The sequence below is a fragment of the Megascapheus bottae genome, chromosome 12, assembly GCF_031878675.1.
Source record: "Megascapheus bottae isolate mThoBot1 chromosome 12, mThoBot2.hap1, whole genome shotgun sequence".
Taxonomy (NCBI): Eukaryota; Metazoa; Chordata; class Mammalia; order Rodentia; family Geomyidae; genus Megascapheus; species Megascapheus bottae.
Window position 1 is genome coordinate 32,652,094 of NC_143520.1, and position 22,786 is coordinate 32,674,879.

Genomic DNA, 22,786 nt, shown 5'->3' on the forward strand with positions numbered 1-22,786 from the left:
GCAGTATGTATAGATGTACGTAAAGAACAACCATATAAGGACATTATTGGTACTATTGTTGAATCACCATCAAACCTTGCTTATAAGATTAGCAAAGTCTCTTCTCCCTTTGAAAGTCTCACAGTCTGGAAGTCTACGTAGCATCTCAGTACTTTTTCTAATATAAGTATGAATGATTTCTCGTTTAAAATTAGGTTTTGCCTGATTGGGTAGATAAAAGAAAAATTTGCATGTGCAAATAATACATCTACATTTATGTATCCCCTTAATCCAAATTAAGAGTTCACTACTCTTTTGAACTGAGCTGATTGGTGGCAACCCGAAGCTAAAAATGTATAACTTGAAATATATCTATGTCACTTTAGTACTAATCTCTATAATAATAATAATAACAACAACAACAACAAAATCCAAAGAGAGAAGAGTGTCCTGAAGAAAATGAGGAAGGAAGGGTAATCCAAATTAGGAATACTCTCAATAAACTCCCAGGACATATGTCATAAAATATTTTTTCTGACATCTATAGGAACTTATCTTGTTGCAGAAGGTATATAAGATTAGTGGAGAGTGATGGCAGGGTTTTGTACCTGGAAAATATTATTACCTCTGAAAGTTTTTGTTTGTGTTTGTTTCTCTCAATGTTCAAGGAAGAACAAAGTATCTCTATGTCAAATTACTAGTTCAAATACCTAGTTATTCTTTATCCCTAATGCCAAAAGAGCCAGTAGAGCTTCCGAGGAAACATTGACTTAACAGAAATGACAATAGAAGTGGGAGACAACACCATTACTTTTAAGCTTGTTTTGTGGAAATTTGCTTCTAAAGTTCTGTTAGGGTAAGCATATGACATTAATTTAAGCACTGGCAAAAAGATCAAATGATGTTGCCAGTGTCATTGTTCTGTTTATAGCAGTATTTGTGATGACTTGAACATTACCCTCCTCCAATTGGCTTGAGAACAAGCATTATTCTTCTGTGCTTGGTTTTGTAAAGCTGGAGTATATCTTATTGCAAAAAGAATGTGCAGGGAATAGAATGGCTTATGGTGGTAGTGGATCAAAACTGATGACATTTCAAATAATTATTATGAGAGAAAGCATTACTTCCTATAAGCACTCTTTTTCTCTAAAGATTCTAAACTTTTCTAGTCTTGACATCCTGGGAAAAAGCTGGACATCTTTTCAAATCAAATTCCTCATATATCTTTCTGTTTCTTTTAGATAAACAGGTAAGTTTTCCATCCATCCAAACAAAAGTTTCAACAGGTAAAAATGAACCCTAAACAAAAAAAGCAGTATGCATATATTTGCAGTTCCAAATGGTGAATGTGCCAAATCCCCTTCCTTGACCTTCTATTTTTCTGCTCATATATTGTTAGAATTACTCTTGCCTCAACTTCATTCTTGATTTTATTAAAAGTAGGAGAAAAGGTATTGCAAAGTGATCATTTTATTTTTTTAAGGAAATCTTCATTGTAAAATCTTTCTTTCTTTCTTTTTATTTATTTGTTTTTTGTGTGATGGGGCTTGAACTCTGGGCCCGGGCACTGTTCCGGAGCTGTTTAGCTCAAGGCTACCAACCTACCTCTGGAGTCACAGCCCCACTTCTGGTTTTCTAGAGATTAACTGGAGTCCGGGGCTGGCTCTGAACCATGATCCTCAGATCTCAGCCTCAGGAGCCACCGTACCCAGCTTCATTGTAAAATATTTGTATATTCATATTCTATTTGAATCCTTTTTATATTATAGTTTTACATAAGAGTTTGGGGAAAGTGTTTATGATGAAAACAATTGAAGCACATTCATCTAGTTCAATATTGTAGCTTTTTTTTATGTAGTGAGGAAGAGGGAAGGAAGGAAGGAAGGAAGGAAGGAAGGAAGGAAGAAAGGAAGGAAGGAAGGAAGGAAGGAAGGAAGGAAGGAAGGAAGGAAGGAAGGAAGGAAGGGAAGAAGGGAAGGAGGGAAGAAGGAAGGGAGGGAGGGAAGGAAGAAATAGAGGAAGGAAGGAAAAGAGGAATATAGGGAAGAAGGAAGGAATGAAGGAAAAATATAGAAAAAAGAGGAAGAAAGAAAAAATAAAAAAGGAAGGAAAGAAGGTAAGGAGGGAGGGATGGAGGAGGGAGGAGAGAGGAGGAATGGAGAGAGAGAGGAAAGGAAGAAATAAGTTACCAAAATTCAACATTTACCATCAGGATAAATATCTAAATGCACACACACACACATACACACACACACACACACACACACACACACACACACACACACACTATATATATATATGTACATGCATACATATATATTAGTATATTTTCTGTCTGCATATTAACACTTTTTTCTTTATCATAGCAAATCCAAAGACACAATAAACACAATTCCTTATTATATTTAGCCCTACTCATTATTAAATCAATTGTCATAAATCTTTCCCCAATTGCTAAACACTCACATAATCTTCTTCTCTTACAAATTATACTCTTGACTTTTCAGTGCTCTACATACATTTCTAGTCAATCAATTTCTAGTCTTCACAAAGTGATAAGGTTTTAAGCTGCTCTCAGAGAAATGGAAACAATTTATTTAGCTTATTTGGCACACTGCTTATCACATCAATATGTAAATGTGATTGCTTAATAAATATCACTTATTGATGTTGGTTTCATCTGCAGCTTCCCTTACTACCTAAAAGTTATATTGAAAATTATTTCTAAATTGTAAATTTATTTTCACAGCAATAGTTACAAACAGATACATCTGAAATACTTCAGTAAATGCTAATATCCTTGATTTTCAGATCAATTATGGGAAATAAAGACAGTTCTATGTAAGTGAAACATCAACTTGCTATTAGATTCAAGAGGCAAACAGATTATTTCCATTTAGGGAATACGGAAAAAAAGTTAATCAAGTATATTTCAAGGGGTTTTTACACCTGTCCCTCAAGAATGAGTAGTCAAAAAGAGAAACTAAGAATTCAGTCAGATAAAGACATAATTTCTAGCATTATATCTAGTGAGTATACCTGCTGAGTTGATTCACCCTTTTTCTCTCTTGGGGGGATGGGGATTCGGGAAGAGGAAACCTGGGAGAAAATGAGCAAAGAGCCGACACTGTTGAAAAACAAATGTACTCCTTACCTGACTTGTGTAACACTAACTCTTCTGCGCATCATATTTACAATGAAAGTTAAAAAAAAAGAGTAGCAAAAATTTTAAAGCAATTTTAAAAGAGTGGGTAGCTTTTGAAAACCATAAGTAGGTGAGGGGCTATTCAAATGTTTCCATATCTTTAACAATTAAGACTGTTGGGTTCCATGGTATTTCAATACCCACTAACATCTCTAAAAGAAACCTCTGCCCAAGCTGCCATTCCCATTTTACATCTCATTTGTTCCTTCAAGGACTCTGTCCTTTGAGGTGACATCTCAACTGAACTTCCTTCTTGGCTATTCGTTGCATCTCAGGCCACACATTAATAGGTTCAACTTGAATCAGAGGTACATTTTCTGTAGACTAGACCAATTCAGGTTCTTCCAGTCACTCTACATCGCTGACTTCTTCCGGTATGTGGGAGAAGTAAGAAGAAGAAACAAACAAATATATTCAGGAATGGTTCCAACAGGAACATTCTTTATTATTTTTCCATCAATTACTTCATCAAACTGTACTCTGTAATCTTTATTTTTCCTGTCTTTGAAGACAAACCTTACAGGCATCTGATTTCTCTTATTATTTCAAATACAGTCTATATGTAAGTATTAATTTCATATTCAAATTAAAGTAACTTCCTACCTCTTCCCTGAGCATTGGCAGATGTCTTAGATCCTACAGGGGGAAGGAGGGCATGGCTTGCTTTATTCTCCCCACTATATTTGCTTTCATTCCCTTCCAGCCTTCCTCTATGCTATTTCTGGGTTTCCCTTGGGTGTCAGCACTATTGGGTTCTCAGAGGCGATGGAGTGAGGTGAAAGTCTGGGTGGCAGTCATCCAAAGCTGATCCATTTTATGGACTCCTCAGAGCCCCTGTGTCCCAGTGGTTCCTGGAGATGGATGATACAATCTGTGACTGATTTCTCCTTTCTCTCATCCTCTGTCCCTGGCTATTTGCCCAACCATTTCTTAGGGGTGCAGTTCCCATGACACAGAAGGACTTTGGGACCTCCAATGTACCCATGGAACATTCACACATCTTGTGATTAAAAAAAAAACCTACTGATGGCAACTTTGCAGTCTCAGCCTTTACTTATCTGTGTAGCAAGTGCTCTAACTATGCTCCTTCTCTCAGGGTAGGAAAGAAGTGATGTTTACCTAACTCCAAGAAAACTTCACAAGATATATGTGAAGCTTTTCTCTACTTTTTTCTGTATCACTGTGGGCCTAATGAAGGTGGTGACAAAAAAGCTACAGGATGGTGCCAATTTCCATATAGATGGATTTTTGTTCAGGAAGTTTGGGGATAAAGACAAAAATTGTTTTTGAGGTGGGCAATGCTCATATTTACATTATAAATGTGTCTTCTATCCTTTTCCACTACATAGCTTCTTACTGTTAAAAACTTTCTTGTAGAAAAATTTTAATAGTTATTTTACTTATGAAGATAGTAATTTTCAGTGTTCTCTCATTTTATGCTGAAGATTCTTTGCTACCTTAGATTTGATATGATCACATGACTCAATTTGAGCTATGAACCAAATGGAAGTATCAATGGAAGCTTTAAGAGCTAGTGATCCAGGCCATAAGTTTGGCCTAGTGGTAGAGTGTTTGCCTAGCATGCAGAAAGACCCAGGTTCGATTCCTCAGTAGTACATAACTAGAAAAAACCTGGAAGTGGTGCTGTGTCTCAAGCGGTAGAACTCTAGCCTTGAAAAAGTCCAAGGACAATACCTAGGCCCTAAATTCCAGGCTCAGGACTGGCAAAAAACAAAAACAAAAACAAAAGTAGATCTGGTGGTCACACGTAATGTGGCCTTTACCTTTCTGCTACAATGAACAATTTTCTAGAGAAAAGCTGATCTATTCTCATGGATACCAAAGTGAGTACCACACACAGCAGAATCTCCATTTTATACTTTATACTCAACATGAGTAAGAAAGATCATTTCAAAGCACAAAAACATGGGAGTTGTCAGAAGAATAGCTTCTTACGCATTTAGTTCTTCATATTAATATAAGTATTCACATGTTTTGTACTTCAAGTTTTAATAGTAATTTCTACAACTAATATCATAATTATGTTTACTGCCATGTTTTCATATTAATTACTTTCTTATACAATGTTTTGATTCCTTGAGGAAGTTGATCTTCAAGCAAGTACTAATGATAGAGGCACAAAGAAAGAAGTTGGACTCCATTTACCACACCCAAATTGAATAAACTGAAAGCAACCGAGAGCAATGGGTTTTAGGAAGTGGTAAAAATCACCATTTTCATGGAAGAGATGAAAAGATGATAAATACAAGAGATTCAGACAAAAAAACATGTACATAGGAAAGTTCATACCAGGAAATAACTTCAGTTAGACTTCACACAACTTCATTTCTTGCATATTGTAACAAGGAATACCATGTGATAAGAGGTCTCACTAAGTACATTGACATTAACTGAACAATGTTATGCTATCTAGGAGAGAATGTGGTAAAAGAGTAAACATACAATGAACAATTCAAGTAAAATACATTTACTTCATAAGATAGAGTTTAAATACACAAGAGACACATTTTAAAAGTTACAAATGTACATAGTTAAAATATAATAATCCAAAGAACACTTGCAGGCCATGGTATCTTACTGTCTGACCACAACAGCCTATTTTTGAAGTATCAGTAAATTTCAAGAAGGCACATATTTTCCCCAAAATTGGTATATATAAACTATGTTTACTCAGCAACCAATATTTCAAAATGCTTATTATCTTTCTTCAAATAACATGAACTTTTCTATTCAGAAATTTAAATCATGTGAGGGAAAGTGAGAGGTTGAGATGGATATGGGTGATGCTGATCAAGATGCATGGTACTATGTGGCTACTAATGGCTCATACCTGTAATCTTATGCTATTCAGGAGGCTGAGATATGAAGACTGCAGTTCAAAGCCAGTCCAAATAGTAAAGTCCTAAAAATTCTCTACTCCAATTAAACAACAAAAAAATTGTAAGTGGAGCTGTGCCTCAAATGGTAGAGTGCTACCTGTGAGCAAAAAGCTCAGGGACAGTATCCATGCCTTCAGTACAAGCCCCCTGGGGCATAAGCAAAAGAAAACAAAAACACAATCAGGTACATTTTGTTTATAAGCTGACATGTTGAATGATAATCCCTTTGTACAACTAGACAATAAACAAATCAATAAATACATATTTTTAAATCTTAAACTTGACATTCCATTCTGTGTATTAAATGACTCATCATCACTATTATGATATGGTATGTTCCTCCATATTAAAAAATTAAACAGCTGGGCATGGTGGCTCACGCCTGTAACCCTAGCTACTCAGGAGGCTGAGATCTGAGGATCGAGATTCAAACTCAGGTTGGGCACAAAAGGACCTGAGAATCTTATCTCCAATTAACCTCTAGAAAAGCTCAGACACAATGCCCAGACCCTTAGGTAGGATGGTAGCCTTGAGCTGAAGAGCTCAGGGACAGCGCCCAGGCCAGAGTTCAAGTCCCATGATCCACAAACAGATAAATAAATAAATAAATAACTGTAAAACAAAGCACTGAATGACTTTTTCTTTTAGTCTTGTTTTTCAAAATAATTTTAAATAATGTTTCAAAATATTTTCTCTTTTAATTTCTTTTTTAAACGCCATTCTGGTGTATCCAGTTTCATTACTAGGAGACAATTCCGTTAGGTGAGGGAACTGACGCTCAGAAATATATAAAAGTTAGTTCCAGATCACAGGTATCTGAAAAAGCTGTCATACCTACTTTCCTTCCTTCTCAAAGTTTCCATGCTCTCCATGCTCTAATTTGTGCTCTTGAATGATAGCAGGCTTCATATTTTCCTGAGATACTTCACTGTCTTTTGATATAGAGCAAGCTAATTTTAGATATATAGATTTTAATATAAATCAATTTTAATATAATTAAGATGTTCAAAACATGTACTTATTACCTTACTTATATAATAAGTAAGGTAACTGTAATGCCTCTGTACATCACCTTTCCAATAAAATAAAAATTTAATAGAACTCTTATTTCCTTGGAATTGGGCTTATTAATATATTTGCTAAACAAACCCCATTTTTGCATTATCATTATAAAAGGTTTACCCATGAATGATAGAAGGAACATTTTATACAGCTTTTAAAAAAGTTCTTCTGAAATTCAAACCCAAGTTGTCAAGTTCTAAAGTTCATGTTCCTAACTGCATTGCAGTAAAAAGAGGTACTTAGTATCAAAATAAGCCAGAATGTATAATCTCTAGATGACTTTAGATGCTTTCAGTCTATCAATGCTTTTTTCATATATTTTTATTGTAGTTAATAGAAGGGTTACATTATTTTCGCCAGATAGAAGGTGCATTACTTCACATACACTGATACCCTTTCTATGTCTTGGTCCCCATTTTCCTCCCCCCCAGCCCCCATCTTGTTTTCCTCCCTTCCCTATCCCACATCAAATAACCAAATACACATATATACAATATATCAGATAATGAGGTGAAATACTGTAACAATATGAGATAACCAAGGGACAGCAAAAGAGATGAGAGATAACATAGTACATTAAGGACAACAATCACTCATTATATGGCTTTTGTTTCTATATCCTGGAGGTCCTTTCATTTAGCATCATTCTGTATGGCCTTATGAATCTAGGTTTTGTTCTATTGTAAATCTCTGTTAGGAGACCCCGAGGTTTCTACTGATTTGGACAAATGAGGGAAACTACTGAGCCTATCTACTCTTAATATAAAACACTCATTGCAATGACAGTGATATTTTAGATCAGAAAATATTTTTAGATCAGAAGTAGTGGAATTTACATGGAAATCTCTAGTGCACTTTTAAATACTGGCAACACAAGGAAATCCTTTTCCTATGAGTATGATTTCTATTTTGGAACTAAGTGTATCTTACAAAATTAAGAACATTGACAAAAAGGATGGGGTTGGGAAGGAAGGGGGAAAATAGCAAAAGGAGTGACAGTGACCTAGACACATTATATTCATAAACCACTTTGCAAAATGGCAATTTTCTTGTTCAACTATTAGCAGATAATAAATATATATTTTATAAGGTGTTCAACATGACTATGATGTGAGATGTCAAACCAAAGTCTGTGAAACCGTAGCTAGTTTTATAAATATTGCTGATAAGTACAACAAAAGGACTGTTTTCTATGAGGTTCTTCATGAGATTCACATGAAGATTCTGAAAATCTCTTGAGCATTCCATAACCTGACTAGTTTCAATAGCAAATGTTTACCTCCAAACTTTCAATTCTGCTTCCTCTAGAACATGTTATACTTCACTAAAGAACTTCAAACTTTACACATTCTAGGCGATAACTCTGTGAATAAGTTCTAAGTCAATCATGGATCATAAATTCATTTGATCGTAAAGTTTGATTCAGGAAAGGACCTGGCACTGAGGCTTGTACTAAAAGAACAACTCTCAGCCTATAGGATTCTTATAATCACTTTCAGAAATATAATACCCTATTATATTCTAGGGAAATAATATTTCCCCCCAACAACCCTTCATAAGGCTGTATATACAGCCAAGAGATTACAGGTGGAGAACCAGTTTGTTACAGAATGAAGTTGAAAGCATGAAATCAAAGCTCATAAAGCAAGTAAATGCCAACTGACAATGTACTAGGCTCTTAGAACTTGGTTTAAATCCCAAATGAAATGCAGCCTGAAACTCACTATAACACTACACTGGTTATGAAAAGACTGAATATCATTCCTTATAACCATTAATGCATTCACATCTGTAGGCTACCACACCCTTCAAGAGGTTTCTGTTTCTATGTCCAACTAGTAGTCACTAAAGCCTTACTTTAGTGTTGTATCTGTGTAGTGTAAACACTTGATGTGTCCTTATAATATACTTAACAAAAGCTTTTAGAATAAGGAATTGGTGCAACTTTACTCAAATGCACCAATGCAGAGATAGAGCCTGGGCTTTATCCTGAGCTTTTGGGCTCAAGGATAACTTCTATCATTTTGAGCCACAGCCCCATTCTGGTTTTTTGGTGGCTAATTGGAGATAAGACTGTCACAAATTTTCTTCTTGGGCTAGCTTCTAGCCGTGATGCTTAGCTCTTCGCCTTCTGAGTTGCTAGGAGGGTTGAGATTTGAAATGAATAGAAAGCAAAATGTTATGCACATTGCCAATGCATTTTTAAAAGTGTGTTTTAATTTATGAGAACTATAACTGTTTTAACTATCTAAATAATCTGACATATGTAATGCATTTTAGACTGATACTAATTTTATGTGATTAAGATTGATTCTTTGCAACTTACTATACAAAATTAAACACAGGTACTTTAGGTAATACAAATCCAAAACTGCCAATGTTACTCAGGCAAGGACTGGGTTCAATTCCCTGTGCCACCAGCCAAAACCAAAATCAAAACAACAAAGTCTTACTTGCAAATTCAAGTTAAGTAAGATAAAACCATATAAGCAATCATTGCTATTATATTGTAGAATATAAAATCTAAACTATCAAAATAGTACGATCATACCATTAAAAAGCAAATATATTATTACATTGACATATGTACTTATTTTATTGGTATGCATGCACATTTACCTCAATATATGATTGTTTCTCATTTATTTCACTGAACACTGTAACTTTTGCAGATTTATCACCAACTATAGTCATAAAAAAGTTCTCTATCCTATGTAATTTAATCTATATTAATTTAGTTTTCACACATACACTAGAACTACAGTAACTTTGTTTTTGTTTGGATTGTGTTCTAATAAATCTTTAACTCCCATCCATTTTCTTTAACCTAGCTCTTGCTAAGTGTGCCATTGCTCTTAACTACGGACTCTCTTCTTCTCTATATACGCTTCACTTCTGCCACTTAAAAAAGGCAGCATGGCAAGAATAGCTTCCAAATGAGAAATAAAATTTGAGCAAAGGAAAAAAAAACTGATTGGTAATAACTGATTTTAAATAATTTTAATAAAGATACTACTCTTTGGCAACAAGAATTCATATATATGAAGAGGGAGAACCGTTACTAGGATTTCAGGCAAAAAAGAAAATCCCACATTAACTGCATAAGGCTTATATAAAGATTTCTTTAAGAAATACTTTCCACTTTCCCAGGGGCTGGAATGTAGCTCAGTGGCAAAGCACTTGCCTAGCAAGTGCAACGTCCTAGGTTCGATCCCCAGTGCCAAAAAGGAAAAAAAAGAAAAGAAAAAGAAAGAAAGAAATATTTTCCCTTACTTTCCCTACTCTTAGATGTCACATTTTATTAAAGACAAAAGCATATCACAGGCAATTTCAAACATTATAAGTATTTTATTCCATTTATAAGACTTTTGCTTTTGCCTTATCATTGACAATTTTTAGGCAACATTTTTCCATATCTTTTTACTGTTGTTAATTGAAGGGTTACATTACATTCACCAGATAGAAGATACATTATTTCAAAAATATTGATACCTTTTCTCATGTCATGGTCCCCTTTTCCTCCCCCCCCCCAACCCCATCTCATCTTGATTCCCCCCATTCCCTCTCGTATTTCAAATAACCAATTAAGCATATATAAAATGTATCAGATAACAAGGTAAAATATTATAACAATATGAGATAATAAAGGGACAGCAAAAGAGATGAGAGATAACATACTGCTTTAAGAACAAAAAACAGTCATTATATGGCTCTTGTTCCTATATCTTGGCAGCCCTTCATTTAGCGTCATACTATATGGCCTTATGTATCTAGATTGTGTTCTATTGTGAATCTCTGCTAGGGGAGCCCAAGGTTGCTACTGATTATGACAAATGAGGGAAACCATTGAGTCTATGTTCCTTTGAGTCTGGCTTACTTCACTTAATATGATTTTTTCTAAGTCTTTCCATTTCCTTACAAATGGGGCAATATCATTCTTTCTGAAAGCAGCATAGAATTCCATTGTGTATAAATATCACATCTTGTTGATCCGTTCATCAGCTGAGGGATATCTGGGTTGGTTCCATATCTTTGCTATGGTAAATAGTGCTGCAATGAACATCATTGTGCTAGTGGATTTAGTATGTCTTTGTTTCTGGACAATTGGGTAAATGCCAAGTAGAGGAATTACTGGGTCATAGGGGGGGCTCTGTGTTTAGTCTTTTGAGGAACTGCCATACTGTTTTCCATAGTGTTGAATGAGTTTGCACTCCTACCAACAGTGTAGTAGTGATCCCTCCTGGCCACATCCCCTCCAGCATCTTTTATTAGATTTCTTGATCCTAGCCATTCTAACTGGAGTGAGGTGGAATCTTGATTTGCATTTTCTTTATGACCAGAGATGTTGAGCATTTCTTCATGTGTCTATAGGCCATTCTTATTCCTTCTTTAGAGAAGACTCTGTTTAGTCTTTGGCCCATCTTTTAATGGGATGGTTGTTACTTTGGAGATTAGTTTTGGAGTGATTCAATTTTTTGAGTTCTTGATATGTTTTAGACAGGAGGCCTTTGTCCATTGTATGGTCATGAAGATCTTCTCCCATTCTGTAGGCTTTCTAATTAATTTGCTAGCTATGTCCCTTGCCATACAGAAGCTCTGCAGTTTAATGCAGTCCCACTTATCCAGCATTTCTCTGATTTGTTGTGTTTCTTGGTCCTTATTAAGAAAGTTTCGACCTGTGCCAAGGAGACCTAGTGTATCTCCTATTCCTTCCTGTAAAGTTTTCAGTGTGTTGGCTTTTACTTCAAGATCTTTGATCCATTTGGAGTGCAGGGTGATAAAGAAGGATCCAACTTTAGTTTTCTGCAGGTGCTTAACTAGTTCTGCCAGCACTACTTGTTGAAGAGGCTGTCTTTCTTCCATTCTATTTTTTTTTGGCTGCTTTGTCAAAGAGTAGGTGGCCATAGGTCTGTGGTTTAATATCTGGGTCTTCAGTTCTATTCCATTGGTCTTCAGGCCTGTTCTTGTGCCAGTACCAAGCTGTTTTGGTCACTATAGCTCTGTAATAGAATCTAAAGTTTGGTATTGAAATTCCTCCTGTGCTGTTCTCTCTGTTAAGAATTGTTTTTGCTATACGGGGTCTTTTATTATTCTATATGAAATTTGGGATTAGGAAACATTTTTTTCTTTCCTCTTTTATTAGACTTAGCAGCTTCCACTTTTGTGATTTGGGACTTCATTTCTAGTGGGAAATGTTGATTGCTCGGGATCAAATAATGCAACTGAGTTCACGGTCCTTGCTTGTTATATGAGCTCAAGAAGATTATATAAGCCAAGCTCAACCATTCAGAAGAACACATATCCCTCATCACAGGGATTCATTCTCTGGGACAGGTTTGGTCAGAGTTATCTCAAGGTTTATGTATAATGTGGAGAAGTGAGAGACTTTTTTCTTTCTGAGTTTCAATGAAAACGTTGAAATTTTATTTCCGCAAGTACTCCAAGCTTGCCTAATTCCATACTATTTTGGATTTTATTAATGTGTGTACAGATAAAAGACATGTAGGAATTTGTAAATTTAAGATGGATTTTAAAACCTAAAGAGGCAATCCAAATATTAGATCATAGAAAAATAAAAATAATAGTCTGTTCTCTACAACTATCAGAAAAATAATGAAAAGATCAGTCAGAATTACACTCATCAAACTTATAACAAATACTACAAAAGTTTCCTTTGAATTTATTAAAGCTACTATTTTTCTATCTTTGTGATATCATATCTCCATGTTAAAATAATGAAGCCATCCTGAACCCTGGCAATAGATATGCATTGGTACTGTTAAATTTCACAAATTTTGTGAAGAACTTTGATAAGCCAGATGATAGCAGCTCTCAACTATAAGTCTAGCTATTTGGGAAGCTGAGGTGAGAATTACAGATGAGGGAAAAGCCTATGTAGAAAATGTTTTGAGACCTCTTCTCCCCCCAGAGTTGTATGCAACTACCATACCTGGATACATGGGAGACTGAGATTAGAAGGATGGAGGCTCAAGACCAGCCTGGACATAAAAATCTGGAGACTGCATCTCCTCTGGAAGCAGGACACACTGGCACATATATGTGATCCCAGTAACCACCAAAAGCCCAAAGTAGGAACATCATGGCTTAGCCATACCTCTGTTCAGGACCATCCCAACCACAAAAATAGCCTGTGAAAACTGGACTAGATATATGGCTTAAGTATTACAGTAGCAACCTAACTAGTACAAGACACTATATTCAAACCCTGAAACTGCCTAAGGGAAAAAAACAAATTGCTTACCAGCTTGGTTGAGTAGAACTCTTATCCATCACTTGATACAGAGTATTAAAAGATAAAACATTTCTTGAGCTGCAAAGATAAAGGTACAAGATAACCAATTGAGATAGATAACTTTTAAACATTTAATGACAGCAAGAATAGTGGAAAGAAATGCAAACTTCAGACGCCTGTTTTTAGAATCCTAAACTTTACATCATTTGGAGTGAAATTTGTCACTTGTTGCAGAAAAAAACATTTTAGATCTTCACAACCCTTTATTACTCAACCCCTTCCTTATCACCTTTTATTTAATAAAGTATAAAACACATTAACTTTTCCCCAGATCCCTCAATTCTAGACTAATCTGTACTTGTGTATGACAGACACCAACTATGATGCAGTTTATGTTAATAGGCATCTGACATAATTTTGATAAATTTCTTTTGGCATTACCTTTTACTCAGCAGGATAGAGATTGAATAAAAATAAACCTGTTGGATATTTCAACAAAATAAAAAGGAATCTATTATAAATCCACAAAAGTACATTGATTGTGTCTACAAAGATATATAATTAAAAACTCTAAATCAAGAACTGCTATTTTATACTTGACTTTAGTTATCTTGAGCACTTATGAACTAGTTGTGCTCATTGTTCAGGATACAATTTTATGTGTGTAGGGTAAATCTACTGTAAGCAATTTTATAGTTTAATGAAAATAATTATAGTCTGAGTAGTATGAAGTGTATCTCATTCTACTTTCCCCAAATAAGCTGTAATATAAATTATCATGATTTATTATGGTTATTCTCATGGTTATGTTTGGAGTGGATTCTAGCAAGTAATAATGATTCTAAAATTGTAAAGAATGGCATTTCAAGCTATTTTTTCTTCTGATTTCATCTTTAATTTCTTTATAAAATGGATACAGTTTCTACCATGGTACAGTATGTGCTACTGTGAAGATGGCATTATTGTGCTGTCAATTTGACAGCTTACTCTAATCTACACCATTTGGTGAAAGAATACAGTTTAAAATCATTTTTAATATATCATATGCCACTCTCTACTTACACTTCATTTTTACCTGCTGCATGATTTTAACTAAGCTTTTTAAGACATCACCCCACAATAAAATATAATTAAAAATAAAACATCTGATTCCAAATTTGAAACTATAGCAATAGTTCTTACCCCAAAGTATTGTCAGGAGAATTAATTATCTTTTAAGGTAGCTAAAATTATTCAATTAAGGACTACCTGTGAAATTTATCTATATGTTCTCTTCCATGTGGGGCTTTACAGTTTCCCTTCTAGGCCCTTAGCAAGCATCTCCTGCCACCACGTACATCAGTAGAATGCCCTCCACCCAGATCTGAACTTCATCCTCCCTTTACAAAGAAAAGAGAACTCTCCCAGGGTCTAAGGTGCTTTCATACTAACAAGTTTTTTACAGTCTTTAGTACACATATACCATTGATAAATAATGGTACCAAATTTACAAATAAAGAATAGGAAAATAAAAAGCTTTTTCCTGGATAAGTCATGTCCAGGGCATGATTCAGTAAATTATATATCACAAATGAAATGATAAACTACTGTTCTATTTAATTATGTCACTTTCTTTTTAATATTAGCATTGTTTTTGCTGTTTAGTACCTTCATTACTGCACATAAACTAATGATAATAACATTCATAGGTTTAGCTGGGAAGTGTTCAAGTAACTCAGATTTAGAGGTTCCATTTTAAATCCACCAAATCAAAATGCCTTAAGGGCTGATTAAGAAATCTTAAGTTTTAAATTGTTCTACAGGTAAGTCTGATGAGCAACTATGTGGAGGAAACTGCATTAAATGACCCATGTCAAGGTTAAGTACAGTGATACTTGCAATACCTTCCTGTTTAACTCAGTTCAAGACTTCAGTACAAAAGACTGACCTTGTTCTAGCATAAGAGCAATTAACTACTATCTGTCTTTATTCATCCATATAAAAAAGGGCAGTGAAAGATAACACTGGGTCAGTTAAGCACTCTTTTCACAATGCTCTTCTTAATATGCTATTTTTATGTCAATTTGCCATCATCTAAAACCTCAGAAGCATTTTTCTTAAAAAAAAATAGAAGCATGTTGGTATGTAGGATTTTAAGCTTCAGGTCACAGTGCTACCAGGTGAAGAGGTTTTACAACACAGATGTTAAGGGGATATTCTCTGTATCTTGATTTGCTCACTTTAGATGTGATCTGGTCAGAAGACACTGATGTTTGTGAGAGATGTGAGTCCTGGTGGCCCAGAGAAGAATCAACAGTTTTGTATTCTTCTCCCTCAAGTATAACTTCCAAATTCCACTAGACCTCAGATTCACCAAGTTACTTCAACACTGGAGATTTATGAGTGGCCAATTCCACACATATAAGATAGCATCAGTGGGCATGTAAGAATGTGGGGCATCATTATGATAACTATCATCCGTTGAACAATTATGAGCTAGACATATTCTTATTCCTCTGCATATATTCAACAAAGCCAAGAGCAGGGGCTTAGGCTTACAATCCTACTTATTCAGAAGATAAAGTCAGAAGTCACAAATTAGAGTCCAGCTTGAACAACATAGTGAAACCCTGTCTTGAAAACAAAATATAAAACAAAGCAAAAAATAAAAAAGAGTAATGAGAATATTGTTTTTACTTCATAGCTAAAAATCCAAAAGAAAACGTCAGAGCTGGGTGCGGTAGTTCACATCAGTAATCCTTGCTACTCAGGAGGCTGAGATCTGAGGATCAAGGTTCAAAGCCAGCCCAGGTACAAAAGGACCTGAGACTCTTATCTCCAATTAACCACTAGAAAACAGGAAGTGGAAGTGGGGCTTGGCTCAAGAGTAGGGCAGTAGCCTTGAGCTGAGCACAGGGACAATGCCTAGGTCCAGGGGTAGGGTGGTAGCCTTGAACTGAAAAGCTCAAGAAAAGTGCTCAGGCCAAGTTCAAGCCCTTTGACCCACAATTTTTTTAAAGTCAGATGAATTCAGGTAGTTAGACAATAAAACTATACTTTTAATTCACTTATTTTGTATACCCACTGTATAAGTGTACATGATCATAGTTTTATTAGTGAGGAAATTCAACAGTACAAAGCAAATGTATAAAGAGAATTTTAAAACTACAATAGCTAAATTATTTGTGGAGTTATTAATTACATTTTGAATACAAAATACAAAGGTGAATTTATTTCATTATTAATCCTTTACCCCAGAATCTAACATCTTCCTGACTATGGAAACAAAGTGTTAATCAGTCCTTGGAGGCCCGGAGTTTGGCCTAGTGGTAAGAGTGCTTGTCTAGCATGCATGAAGACCCACATACACATATGGTACCACATAAATACAAAAAGCCAAAAGTGGTGCTGAGGCTCAAATGGTAGAGTTGTAGCCTTGAGAAAGACCAAGGAGAGTGCTCAGGTCCTGAGTTCAAGCCCTGGGAAAACAAGAAAAAAGAAAGAAAGAAAGAAAGAAAGAAAGAAAGAAAGAAAGAAAGAAAGAAAGAAAGAAAGAAAGAAAGAAGAAAGAAAGAAAGAAAGAAAGAAAGAAAGAAAGAAAGAAAGAGAAAGAAAGAAGGAGAGAGAGAAAGGAAAGAAAGAGAGAAAGAAAGAAAGAAAGAAAGAAAGAAAGAAAGAAAGAAAGAAAGAAAGAAAGAAAGAAAGAAAGGAGGGAGGGAGGGAGGGAGGGAGGGAGGGAGGGAGGGAGGGAAGGAAGGAAGGAAGGAAGGAAGGAAGGAAGGAAGGAAGGAAGGAAGGAAGGAAGGAAAAAATAATGTTTACAATCAGTCATGGCTATTGTTTCCATTAAATTCCTTACTGGTTTTCTTTTTCTTTCATGGAGTAGCTGTAGAGTGTGTGTGTGTGTGTGTGTGTGTGTGTGTGTGTGTGTGTGTGTGTGTGTGTAAGAGAGAAAAGACACACAGACAGAGAAACTGGACAGAGAGAGAAGAGATGAATAGACAAGACAGACAGACAGACATATCCTGCAGAATCAAATTAGCCAGTATAGCTAGTTCAGTTACCAATCCCTTCGAATAATTGCTGTTGTCTAGTTTTAAAAGAACTGTTATTCTCTTTCTTTGGATGTAGGTATTCCTAAGTGACGGAATCTAGGACAGGTCTATTGATCCAATGGAATGAACAGACCATTTGTCCAAGACATAGCACTGTTCAGAAACAATAACCCTAAAGTGTTTGTTGAATGAATTAACTCCATTATAAGGCCAGGAAATCATCGAGCTTCAGCACGCAGCAAACTTGTACACTTTTCTGTACTGTTCTGCTCCAGCTTTTCTAACTGGCATATTCCCTTGCATTGTTTACATTCTTGCCTAATAAAACACAACTCAAGTTCTTACCTGCGTCAAAAGAAAAATTTTCTCTAAAATTACTGGCTATACTTTCAGATAAACTCAGGGACTCTGATACAATGTCCACTAGCCATATTTTCTGGTTGGCTCAAAAGAATCTATGCTGTAAATAAAATATATTTTGATTGTTTAAAGATCTCTTTATGAAGAAATCCTACCCCTTATATTTTGAAATAAAAATGATTGCATCTAATAAAATAAATCACTGAAAAAATTCCAAGTGATTATTTTTATGTGTCTTAATATTACATACCAGAAAACTTAAAATTTTCTATGTGCCTAACATTTGTGTCTCATATTTTGAAGTGCATTCCTCTTAAGCTAATGAGTTTTTGGAAATTTCTTAATATTCATAATGCACCATACTAAGTATGTTTATGGTAAGTTACCTAATTTTTCTGAGCCTCATTCACCCAACATGCTCACACTATTTTGTTTTTCTGGTGCCAGTACTGGGCCACCAGGACTCAAGGACTAGGATCTGTCCCCAAGTTTCTTTTTGTTGTTGTTGTTGTTGTTGCTATTGAAAGCTAGTGTTATGCAACTTTGCCACAACTTCACTTCTGGTTTTTTGCTAGTTTAATGGAGATAAGCATCTCATGGATTGTCCTGCCGAGGCTGGCTATGAACTTTAATCCTCAGATCTCAGCCTCCTGAGTAGCTTGAATTAGAAGCATGAGCCATCAATTTCCTTAATACTTTTATAAGCTTATTGTAGAAATCACATGTATGATACTGTCAAATTTCCGGTGCCAAACCGTATTTCTCTAATCCTTCTTTATCCACTATATCCATAGCCACTGTTTTCTGAGCTTGCTGTAGAAATTACCCACTATAACAACTTCAGATTTCCAGTACTAGACCATGATTCTCAATGGTCTTACTCACTCCAGGTCTTTCTCCAGTACCTCATGCAATCAGCCCTAAACATAGTCACTAAACTAGGAAATTTACCATGCTGACAGTCATGTAAAAAAAAAAATACTAAATCAAACACACACTTGAAAACAAATCTAATAATTTATCTTTTTCTGTCCACTTTCCATAGAGATCATTTGCAGATCTCTTCAAACTCTAAAATTGGATAAATACTGTTTTGCACAAATTACTGGTTAATAAATGAGCAATGATTAGGTGATCTATCAAAAAATTGAACCAGGTTAAGTTGAAAAAGATAGATTATACTAAAATTAATCAGGTGTTGAGTTAGGTAATTACTTCATCTTTAGTAAGTAGCATTACAAAGCAGTAAATAGCAAATTATCTCCCTAAAATTGTTAAACTAAATTAAAATAAATTTTTATGACTGTATAATATTATATATTAGGTTTACAATAGAAAAGATGGCATTATTTCTAATCTGTTGACAGGAATAATTTTAGGACAAACAATGGTTAACACACCTAGTAAACATAAATGTATCTATGATTTGATTGACATGGTGATTTTGTCTCCAGAAATTATCTCATCCATATAACTCTAAGAAAAAATTTATACTTTTGATAAGTGCTGTCAGTTATAATGTTTGATATTAAAATCTGGAATGTAAATGTGTGAAATTTTGCATTTTTATAGTTTTTCACATAAGCAAGAAAATTAAATTACCATAAGCACATATATACACTGAAGATTTATTTAGAAGGCACCTGAAAAGTAGAACCCATATGTCCACACTACTTAAAATAAACTCTAGTTAAATACCCCTTAGTAGCAAATATTTTTGACATAGTTTGCCAGGATAGATTAGTAGAAAAATGAGGGATTCTGGTTCAGTTTAAAAGTACTCATGCTTTAAAACAAATACATATCTTTGAGGTTTATTTATATTCTTAGTAAATATTTTTAAACAGAGATGTTTTCTTATTGCATTTAAGCATTAGTAAATGGCTCCCCATACCTTGTATGACATCTAACATATTGCAAGCTGTAGAATCTTAATTCTGTCATTTTAGTACTTGGAATATTGTGTGCTTACTAGGAAAGAGTGGAATTAATTGGCTAACATAGTTTCATAATGAAATAATGAAAAGATTATTTAGCAAATGCAGTTATTTCTGTATTTACTGGAGATAGCTTCCATGTGTTTTTCAGTTTACAGGCAATTATTACAGGGACAATAACTCAAGTACCAATTCAGAAAGACAGCAATTTGGACTTTGTTTAAAACAACAAAAAAACAAAAAATACCTATGAACTTTCCAGGAGTTTCAGTTGGATAAATATTTAATGAAATATGGTTTGCATATGGCTGAAGAGCAAAGAACAACCCCAACATTCTACTCTAGTACAAACATCTAGAGTTAAGACTTTAAATCATTCTAAAATACCAACAAAGCTGCTTCCAGATTAATGAGCAGAAGAGAAAACAATGAAGATGTATCTTTTTATTTTCCAGAAGTACGGGTAAAATTACCTGACTTGCTTACTCAATGACTTTTGAGTTGCCAGTGCTTTTTCTCCTAAGCATGTGATAAATGTTTGAGAGATTCTCTGGTAACTGAAAGATTAAGACATTTCCCTTAAATCCTTGTAAAATATGTGTATTTGCTCTTTCATGGCTCTATCAAGCACAAATGGAAATAACCAAACTAATATCTTAAAAACACAACCTCTGTGCAATAGATTGTAAAGAGCTATGAGTCTGTGAGATAGTGCAAGGCTTTGGAATAGAACTACAACAACATCAACAACAACTACTACTGCTGCTGCTACTACTACTACTACTACTACTACTAATAATAATAATAATAATAATAATAATAATAATTGCAACACAGCTTTTTCTTGATCTTAAAGGGTGATGAATACTAAGGAAAGTATATTAGGGCAGCTTTGTATTGCTGAATATCAATCATTGGAATCCCCATGTACTCTGAAGATTCTTCAAGTAGTACTTCCAATCATAAGAAACTTCCAAGCAATGGGATTTTTAAAAACAGAAAACTGTATTCATGTGATTTTCAATTCAGTTGAAATAGATCTGAATGCTTAACAGATCTGACCCAAACTGTCAAAAGCTCTGATTCTGCCCATCTGTCATTAGGTTATTTGTTCAAGAAAAAGAATGAGACAAAATCATTTGTATTTTTCCACTTTTTGTGCTTTTATTGTCTATTGAACAGACAATAGATGCTCCCAATCTCATTTGATGATGAATCTTCAACTTTTATCTTAACTAACTTGTCTCATAGCTACAGAAATAGAATAGTTTGATCTGCTTTTAGGTCCCTTTTATTTCCTCTTATCTAGTCTTTTTTTTATTCCTTTTGCTTCCATTCCTTTTATTCTATCTGGTTCCTGTTGTGAAAGAAATACCAAAAACAAACAGAAGAGTTATAGCACATAAGATCTTTACTTTCAGAGACCATTTTACTAAAGGAAAAGAATGAACTTAAAGATAAAACAGATTCCTATGAACTACCTCATTTGTATTTACAGAATTAAAGGACTTCTCTATGAACATTTTCTTTTTATCTTACCTTGTGTCATTAAAATATAGGATAAGAGCAGTAAAGCTAAAAGTAAATATGCACATATTTTATCAGTGTAAGGAAGCCATAAATCTTCCTCACTGATAACAGCTGTACTACAGCTATCATTTGAATAGTGCAGCTGCCACAATAATATCAAACTTTGTAGTTAAAAAACAGTCAAAACTTTAGTGTTACAGTGGAGGTAGGCATACATTGCACAATAAATAAGCATTCTCTAATGAATAAATGAAGATTGTTCATTTCCCCCCTTAGGCATACTATTACATAGCATATATCTCATCACTGCAATATGTCACAATAGAACTCATTATACATGGATGCCTAATACAAAAGTCTGATTTATACTAATTAGGTTAGCTTTCACTGAGATATGTGAGAACCTGAAAACTCCTGGACTAGCAGGAGAATTTCCCCTTTTCCTTCAAAATCAGAGACAAATGGATCTTTGGGAGAATTTGGTGCTGTTTGCCTCCCATATGTTTCTAAAATTGAGACTCGAATAGGCAAAAGTGAAAATTACATGCAATTTGAGGAACTTATTTGTCCAAGGTTCAAACCTAAGATGAGTATATCCACAATAGGCTTATTCAGTCCATGTGATCCTAATCTAAAGCTGGAAGCATGAGGCTTTGTGGCATGTAGTTTCTGGGCTGAATACTGTACAATCACAATACAAATGTTTCTCTCTTTCCACACATTTTGAAATCTTCCTCTGAGGATGAAAAGAAGGGTGTAGATAAAGAAGAATTTTTAAGGCAATATTGTTTCTATTCTGGAATCTTTATTAAATATATAACAGGAAGCATAACACATAAAAATGCATGAAACAGGGCTGGGAGTTTGGCTTAGCAGTAGAGTGCTTACCTAGCATGCACAAAGACCTGGGTTCGATTCCTTGGCACCATATACATAGGAAAAAGCAAAAAAGTGTGCTGAAGGTCAAGCCATAGAGCTCTAGCCTTGAGAAAGTCCAAGGACAATGCTCAGGCCCTTAGCCTAAGCTCAGGACTGGCAAAAAAGAAATAAAATTTGTTTTAAAAAAATTCAGGAAACATTGCCCATCCCCCATCATTGGAAAATGTTTTATATCACAGAATTAATGATAAAAGGTGATTTACCTGGACCATACTTGAAACAATCTTATAGGAGCACATTGTATCTATAGAAGCCTTGCATATTATCTTTTACTTACATATGTCACACTATGTTCAGGCAACGAGCCTGAACTCTTCCTCTTGCTCAGAAGTGTCCCTCAGTTTAAATATTTTTCTTCTGACATTACTATCTGAAAAATACAGACTAGTTCTGGCATTATAACAAAGCAGTGCATACATGATCTGCAACAACAAAAGATTATAGGTGAAGTTCTATTTCTAGCCACACATCATCTCATCATCAAACTGTGTCCTTGAAAAAAAAAGACATGCAGAAACAAAAATTTATACTAGTTTATTTAATATATCATGCATCCTTGGCAATCGTAGCCAAAGATAGAGACTGTA